The following is an 8,526-nucleotide window of genomic DNA, read 5'->3' as shown; positions in this document are numbered from 1 at the left end:
TCATAACCTTAAAATCAGAGCTAGCCTGTTCACGGGACAGCTATGAAGCAATTTTTTTCATGCAAGTCAGGGGTTCCCAACCTGGGGTCCTCAAACCCCTCAGTTAATGGTAGGGGTCCATGGCATAAAAAAAACGTTGGGAACCCCTGATGTAAATGCTGGTAAACATTTGGAAAACATTACAATAGCATACCTGCTGAATTATTAATTTTAAATCTTAACATCAATATTTTTTGCTAACCAAAGATATCAACAGCATGGAGCAAATATTAGGTGGCTGCAATTATGATGCGACAACTGTGATCTCAGTGAACATATTCGAGATGCTGTAAGTTCTAGCTGCTCCTAATTTAAATAGAGCTAAAATTAGAATGTGATGTAGCCACATTTAAACTTATCAGTTTAACTTCTTTTTACAGACACATACAGCACGCTCAATGATTTTAGATTGACTTTAATAAATTTTCTAAAGGTGAACGTGCATTTGAATTGCATAGAGTTGTTTCATCTGAACTCCAGTTTTGATCACTATTTTGCATTTCTGTATCTTCTATCAACAATACCAGAATCCAAACTATTTTAAATAATGATAACTACAATAGCAAACAGATAAGTTATTTATATCTCAGATGGACATCTACAAGATGGTGTTCATTCTTAAGAGAATCAACGGCACGGAAATACAAAAAAAAAAGTAGCTTGTTTAATTGACGATCAGGGGTAGTCTCTGTAATTATAATATCATTCCGTTCTCCCATGACACAGTGAGCAAGTTTTTAGCTATCTCGTCAATTCCTTGACCCGTTCACCTTAAATCCCAGCCATGATCAAGCCCAGACTAATCTTACAAAACACTGACGGAACTCAGCAGGTCAGTCCTACAGGGTTTGCTGTGTTGCTCCAGGTTCTAGTAACAACAGTCCCTTGCGTCCTCACACTGATCTTGCCTGCTTTGGGTTTCGCCCTCTCGTTAAAGCCCAGCGATGGCCACCCCATTTAAGTCCCTCACTGTGTAGGTCAAACACATTGAAGGGGTGCCATTAAATCCAGAGTCTAAGAGTTGTAGGTAAAGCTCGCCAGAACTTCGCGTACGTTCCACCAAGGACCTTTTGAAGGTTTGGTAGGAGATGAGGAAGATGTGAGAGGGAAGGGACTTAACCATTCACTATCCTCGTCGGAGGGAGGGGGGTATCCATTGAGTTTGGTGGTAACTGCGGTTAGTTGCCTTGCCCCCAGCACCACGCTCACTTGCAGATGATGCCGATTGGCTGCTTTGGGCCTTGGCCACCCTCGGGCGTGCGGGACCGTTTCGGGAGATAGCGCGTTTGCGCAGGGAGACGGCGAGAGATTCCCGACAGTTCTCGCGCTTCTGTTCCGGAGCTAGCGCGAGAGACGGAGACGGGGGAAGGGAAGGGAAGGGTAGGGTAGGGTAGGGAGGAGACGAGGGAGCAGCTCGGCTGCTGAGCGCTTCCTGCACTGCCTTGGCGGATGCTGATGCAGTTGTGTTCCTCTCAGCTTTTCCCTGATAGGATGATGCCAGTACACCTCTAGGATTTTTTTTTCTTTTTAAAGCGCGACAGAGAAAGAGAGACCGCTTTCTCCACACCCCATCTGACATTACCTGGAAGCGCACGGACTCGGTAAGTCTAAACGAAAATGGCATTTTTTTTTCTCGTGCAAGACAATTAGTTTAAGGTGGTTTTAAATTACTTAAAGGAGCGCCGTTCCGTTACCAAGAGACAGTACCCGCTTTCTTAGTCATTGTATAGATTATGTCTGGGGTTCAAATAGTGAAATGGTGTGTCCTCCTGCAATTGGGGGTGGGGTGGTATTTAGAGTGGTGGTGAAAGGGATGGGGTGTTTAACAAAAATGTGTGTCTGTAAGTGCAATTAATGGTTTTAATATTCAAACAAAAGCCGCCTGAAATCAATTTTAGCCTTGCCACTGACCGCTAGCGCTAATGGAAATGTGATATTTTGATGTATATTTAATGGCTCTGTTCTGACTCCCGTCAACCCAGCTCCGTGACTCCATTGTCGTATAGGACTGCTGTAATGTCGTATCTAGACACCACTTCACTGTGTTGGTAGTGGTGAACCTTAGTTTCATACACGAAAAAGAGGGATGCATCATACTTTTGTTTTAATCATACGGCTCCTTCATGTCGCTGACGTCTTGTATCGATGTGTGCGCAGCCGGCGGAGGAAGGGGACTGAATCCGACTCTAAGGTGGGATGGAGGCGTTACATTGTACATCTTAGTTGCAAGAAAGCTGCTAACATTGAAAAAGGGATCAAAATGTATCCGGGTGCATTTGTCACGCTAGATTGCCGTTTTAATTTAATGACTGCATGAAAATGTCAAACAACCTTTTTTTAAAAAGAAATAATTCGTTTACTTAAGTTATCGTATCTTGATACCGGCAACTGAATTACCAGTTAAGTTATGATGATGCTGTTTTAAATTCGCCATCATTTGGGTGCGACGCTATTACTGAAGCTCCAGCGTATAACAACAGTTACATAAATGAATACTGTTTCGCGGTTTTAGGGCATTGCTCTGCGTCGGGAGTTAGGAGACTTGGTTTAACCCCTCCCTCCTTCCTCGCTGAGCTGGTTATCGATCTTGTCTACCAGTGCGTGAGTCCAACAGAAATAATAAAAGGTAAAGTCGGGACTGGTTAATCTAATAAAGTACCTTGCAACATTCGTTTACGAGGGAGAACATGCTTTGTTCAATGCTGAAACATCTCCGCCTTGGCGTGAATCAGACGAGGAGAGAGGAGGTTTCACCCAGGTCTCAAGCTTGATTTTCCCTCAAAACAAAGGGGATACAGCAGATACTATGAGCTTCCAGCATTAATTGACAGAGTAGTCGAGTAGGTTAGAGGTCCGTCAACTTGACCGTGGCTGCATTTTGTTTCGAAGTGACAACAATACTAGGCTGTCCCTGAGTGGAGTGGGATCCGGGGGCAATCGAACGCGACTCGGACTTGTCATTTGCCACTGCTCAAAATTCATGAACACGCTGACTTTCCGTAGCACATCTCTGTATCTTCAGCTCAATTTGCTCCTCTATGAAGAAGGTTGAGTTTTTAAACTTGTCATTTAATTCACTACTGAGTCAACGTGCCAAGGCCTGTTCCTGCATTTACTTTTATCTGACATATAATAAACATGTAGTAGGTTGAAATTAATTCATTGTCTGGTGGACTGAAAATCTATTACCAAACCAATTAGATTTCAAACAATGGAAATCAGATTAATGACTTCATTTTCTACTTTCCCTCTTGGATGAAATTGTACTGATGACCTGATGATAGTGTGTCTGATGAGGCCAAACCATCGTTGTCAGCAAGCTGTTAACCTGCTGGAGGCATGAACACCAGGGGATCTGAACTAATTTTTATTTTTCTCTCTATAAGTATCTTTGGCACTCCTATGTTGTTATGCCTGTCCTGTCTTCCTGACTTGGGTTTATTAACTTGGGATGATTGTGGGTTAAACCCAGTTTACCTGTTGGCTGTGGTTCAGCTGCTGTTCACCCTGACTGGCTTGGAGATCAGGATGGAAGACTATTATCTTCTGTAATCTAGCGCTCATGAACACAAGCTTCAGGCTGTCCTCCTTCCAGGCTTTCAGACATAGAGTTGGATCTTCTTGGAAAGGCCTTTTTGAGAGTTGTGTGTCTTTCTTTTCCAATTATTTCTTCACCTGGAACTTTGGCAGAACTGCTAAAGGTCAGAATCTACCCATTTTTTAAATTGTCTTTAGAAGAAATTATATTCTTTCATTATCATCACTTAACAAACATTACTTTTAAAAGAGAAAAAGACTGAAGGAAGTTCAATCTGAAACATGACTGCTTTTCTTTCGACAGATGTTGATTGACTGGTTGAATTCTTCCAGCATTTGCTTTTGTTTGAAAAAGATTTAACTGTTGGAAAGAAGTACCTTTGTTTTACCTACATACAAACAACTGTTGGAAACATTTTTTTTGTACAATAGCTCATGGTGCAGAGGCAAAGTGTGGTTTTGACAATTTATATCCATTATTGGCTATAAATTATGACAACCACATTGCAGCAACTTTTGGCAATTCACAGAATATTTATTTGCTTATGCGGTATAATTGTCTTTTGGAATTGTTTGTCCAGTTGGTTATTAATATTGTATCCAGAAAACCTGTAGCTTTTTCCTTTGAATTAAAGACTTCTCTCATGATGGTTTCTGTCTGTACACTATTAGCAATGCTTGCTCCATTCTTGATTTGAATAACTCCTTTTTAAAGATCACATGAGCCATCAGTAGCTCAAGTGTTCACCTGAGCCCCTCAAAAACTCCTTCTGCTTTTCCAGCCCTGGTTTATTTATTTAGAGATAAATAAGCTGCAGCACTCCACAACTCCTGGCAACCCTGATTTAACCCTAACCTGATCATGGGACAATTTACAAAGGCAAATTAACCTATCTGATGCATCTTTGGTCCATGGAAGGAAACAGCAAGACCCAGAGGAATCATAAGCATCCTCTGGGGAGGACATACAGAGGATACAGGGACTGAGCTCCGAACCCTGATGCTCCAAGCTGTAATAGCATCACATTAACCACTGCACTACCGTGGTGCCCCAAGTACCTTTCTCTCAAGTATTGGCTTTCTAGTGTAGCAATGCCTCTGCTACAGCTTTATGTTGACTCCTGCTCATTTCTTTTGGTCCCAACACTATTTCTTCTCATGTCTACCTGCTCTGGTGTTGAATTTGGTTAGTATAATATAGATTATTCAAAATAACTCAGCAGTTGAGCAGAATTGGAGCCACAAATGGCTCCAATATTTTAGTCCTAGAACCATGTTTAATTTTGCTTTGGAAACATTAAGAGAAATCGTGATTTAACAAACACTAATAACATTCAGAAGCATCCTATTTTGTTCCTTTTGGGCAGAAAATTTGGAGAGGTGACTAAAACCTTGGATGAATATAAACCTTATAAATGCAGTAAGCTGTATGGTTCAGGAGAAGGTGTGGATGACAGAATTATCTCCTACTGATAAGAGAGGGGTAAATGGGAAGGATGGAGCTTATCTACACAAGTTGAAAACCAGCAGAAAAAACTATTGGCTCAGGATAAAGCATAAATGTGGGTCATTAAAGTGACACCATGGGAGAGTCTGCGGATGACATCAATGGAATGAAGGAAAAGGAGTCAATTACATCTGTAAGGTTTGGTATTATTGGGCAGGCAGGAGTGGGGATCAAATGTGACCAGTGATCTGATGTGGAGTTTATTTTTTAAAAAACTGGGAGTTGCAAGCTTTTCACAGTCATTTGGAAGGAGTTAAAAGGAGCAGAGACGGGCGTGACTGTGATGATGAAAACAAAGTCTGTATCGAGATCAGATATGGCTCATGAAATTTGCCAGAGCAAAGTTCTTGCATAGGCTTTAGTGGTTTGGTGCAGCTGAGTGAGCCACATGAGGGCCTTCATTTGATTGTTAAAATTGAATATCTCACACAGTTGTAATTTCAGACTATAAAGAATACCTCGGCTAAGCTGGCCAGGTAGTTGTCCTGCATTCTTTGGATGAGATGTTGAAAACGAAGTTTCTTTCTGCTCTTTGATGTTACTGATAGGCCAGTTATCTTCAGCATATCAGTCAACATTTATTTCACTCAAAATTCTTAGACTACTTGACCATTTCTACATTGGCTTGTTGGAAACATGTTGTGTGCAAGTTGGTTGTTGGATTTCCTACAACAAGGACTACAGATTTAGTAATTTCATAGTTGTACAGCACCATGGGAAATTTTTGAATTGGCAAGAAATTTGCAGATGCAAATCATTTTGACAGTACAGAGCTTGTATGTGCCTGTCAGAATAAAAGGTAAAGATAATAGTTTTAGGGAACCTTGGTTTTCAAGAGATTTTGAGGCCGTGGTTCAGAAAATAAGGAGGTGCATGGGGGTGTAGGTAGATGGGACTTGTGGAGTATAAGAAATGCACAAGAATGTTTAAAGAACTCAGGAAGGCTAAGGGAAGGTGTGAGGTTACCCTAGCAGACAAGGTGAATGAACTCATAAACTATGTTTGGAGCAAAAGGATTGCAAGGGACAAAATTGTTCCTCTGGAAGATCAGAATGATAAGCTATGCATGGAGGCAAAAGAAATGAGGGAGATCTTAAATGGATTTTTTTCTTTTTGCACCCCTGTTTACTCAGGAGGCTGACACGGTCTTTAGAAGTGAGGACAAGCAACTGCGATGTGCAGATTACAGAGGAGAAGGTGTTTGCTATCTTGAGGCAAAACTAGGGTGGATAATTCTCCAGGGCCTGGTGAGGAGTTCCCTTGGACCCTGTGGGAGGCAAGTGCGGAAATTGCAAGGGCTGTAGCAGACATATTTAAATCATCATTAACAGCTAGTGAGGTACCCCTACCTGAGCATTGGAGGATAGCTAATGTTGTTCTGCGGTTTAAGAAAGGCTGTAAAAATAGACAATCAAATTATAGGCTAGTGAGCTTGATATCTGTAGTGGGAAAGTTATTGGAAGGTATTCTCAGGGACTGTATATATGTGTATTTGGATAGGCGGGGATTAATTAGGGAGAGTCAGCAAGATTTTGTGTGTGCTAGATCATGTCTAACCAATATTATAGAGTTTTTCAAGGAAAGTTGATGAAGGCAAGGTGGTGGATGTTGTCTGCATGGACTTTATCAAGGCACTTGACAAGGTCCTGAATGTGAGGTTGGTCAGGAAGGTTCAGACACTTCTTATTCACGATGAGATAGTAAATTGGATTAGACATTGGCTTTGTGTGAGAAGAAGGAGAATGGTAGTAGGTGGTTGCCTCTCTGACTGGAGGCCTGTGACTAGTGGAATGCTGGGAGAAAGACTATCACCAGCTGCAGTGGGATCTGGACTAGATGGGAAAGGGATAGTGGAAATGGCTGGTGGAACTTAACACAGACAAGTGCGAGATATTGCACTTCAATAGGACTGACCAGGGTAGCACTTACACAGTAAATGGTATGGGACCGAGGAGTGCAGTAGAACAAAGGGATCAGACAATACAGGTCCAGAAAGTGACAGCACAAGTAGATAGAGTCACAAAGAAAGCTTTTGGCCTATTAGCCTTCATAAATCGAAGTACTAAGTACAAGAGATGGGATGTTATGTTGGAATTATATGTAATGTTCTTGATGCCCAATTTGGAGTATTATGTGCAGTTCTGGTCTCCATATTGGAAAGATGAAAATAGATTGAAAGAGTATGGAGAAAATTTACAAGGATGTTTCTGGTGATGGAGGACCTAAATTATTGGGAAAGATTGAATAGGTTAGGACTTTATTCCTCGGTACATAGAAGGTTGAGGGGAATTTGTTAGAGGCTGTAGTTGTGGTAAATGCAAGCATGTTTTTTTTCTACTGAGGTTGAGTGGGACTACAACAAGAAATGAGTGTAGGCTGAAAAGCTTGAGGGGAAATTTTACTCAGAGGGTTATGTGATTGTAGAATGAGCTGCAGTGCATGCAAGCTTGATTTCAACTTTTCAGAGAAGTTTGAATAGGGATATGGATGGCTATGGTCTGGGTGCAGGTTGATGGGACAAGGCAGTATAAATGGATCAGCACAGACTAGTTGGGCCAAAGGGCCTGTTTCTGTGTTGCATAGATTTGCAGAGAGACTCGTTTGCTTCACTGATTATAAATTAGGAACACAGTGGAGTGGTGAAGAACCAGATGGTTCCTGTGAAAAGTAATTTTATAGGAAAATTTACAGTTTTTAAATGTGAAAGTTTCCTCTGTTGCATTTTAGATTTATAATACCAGAAGCAGACTCAGTAATGGCTCAAATGTTGTTGAAGTCTGCCATGTTCCCCTATGTAAACTCCCCTTATTCTTTATTTTCTGAGAAATGAATAGTGAAGAGGCATCAGTGGTATAGAACTGAGTCATAGAGACTGCTGATTTGGAATTCATCTGGCATCTATTCCTTGCTGTATTGCTGGATGAAATACATTTTGGTAACCACAAGCATCATTAACCCTACCTTATTTCAGTGCAAAAATCTGTTACCTCAGGGAACACTGAGCTACAGGGAATAGAATGTAGTATTTCGTGAAGTTGAAAGCATTGAATTTAGAGCAGGGGTTCCAAATAGAATGTTGTATTACGTGGAGTTTAAGCATTGCTTTTAGAGCACGGGCTGCTTAATGGTCCTGGTCCATGGTACTCCTGATCTAGATTGAGTTTATTCTTGTTATGTCTCGTGATATCAATTTTGTCTGCGAAAGCTTCCCTTCCATGCAAAGTGAAAAGTAAGTATTTCAATTTTGTTTGTCCAATGTGAATGAATGAACTAATGAGGGCATATGATTCAGGTAACTAATGGGAGTTATTAACCCATTTTATAGAAGGAGGGAAGTTGTATTTGTGAATGTGACGTGTATGTTGTTGTTACAGAGGAAAGACATGGGAAAGAAGAGTTAGTGGGGGAGAGAGAAAGAGTTAAGATTTTGTGGAGAAGAATCT

At 41.1% G+C, this 8,526-nt stretch overlaps 1 protein-coding gene across 1 annotated transcript in view; it reads left to right on the top strand.

Annotated features, from left to right (window-relative positions):
• The first annotated feature begins 1,599 nt into the window (after positions 1 to 1,599).
• The window catches only part of LOC132378460 (catenin delta-2-like), a 1,187,639-nt gene continuing 1,180,712 nt past the window's right edge, over positions 1,600 to 8,526 (top strand). Inside the window, exon 1 of the mRNA XM_059945388.1 lies at positions 1,600 to 1,640. The gene's annotated coding sequence lies outside the window, so the exon portion shown is untranslated. The remainder of the gene's footprint in view (positions 1,641 to 8,526) is intronic.

This window comes from Hypanus sabinus, chromosome 20 (genome assembly GCF_030144855.1).
Source record: "Hypanus sabinus isolate sHypSab1 chromosome 20, sHypSab1.hap1, whole genome shotgun sequence".
In the NCBI taxonomy this organism is placed as follows: domain Eukaryota; kingdom Metazoa; phylum Chordata; class Chondrichthyes; order Myliobatiformes; family Dasyatidae; genus Hypanus; species Hypanus sabinus.
The sequence above is the reverse complement of the archived record's forward strand: the minus strand, read 5'-3'. Positions and strand labels throughout refer to the sequence as shown.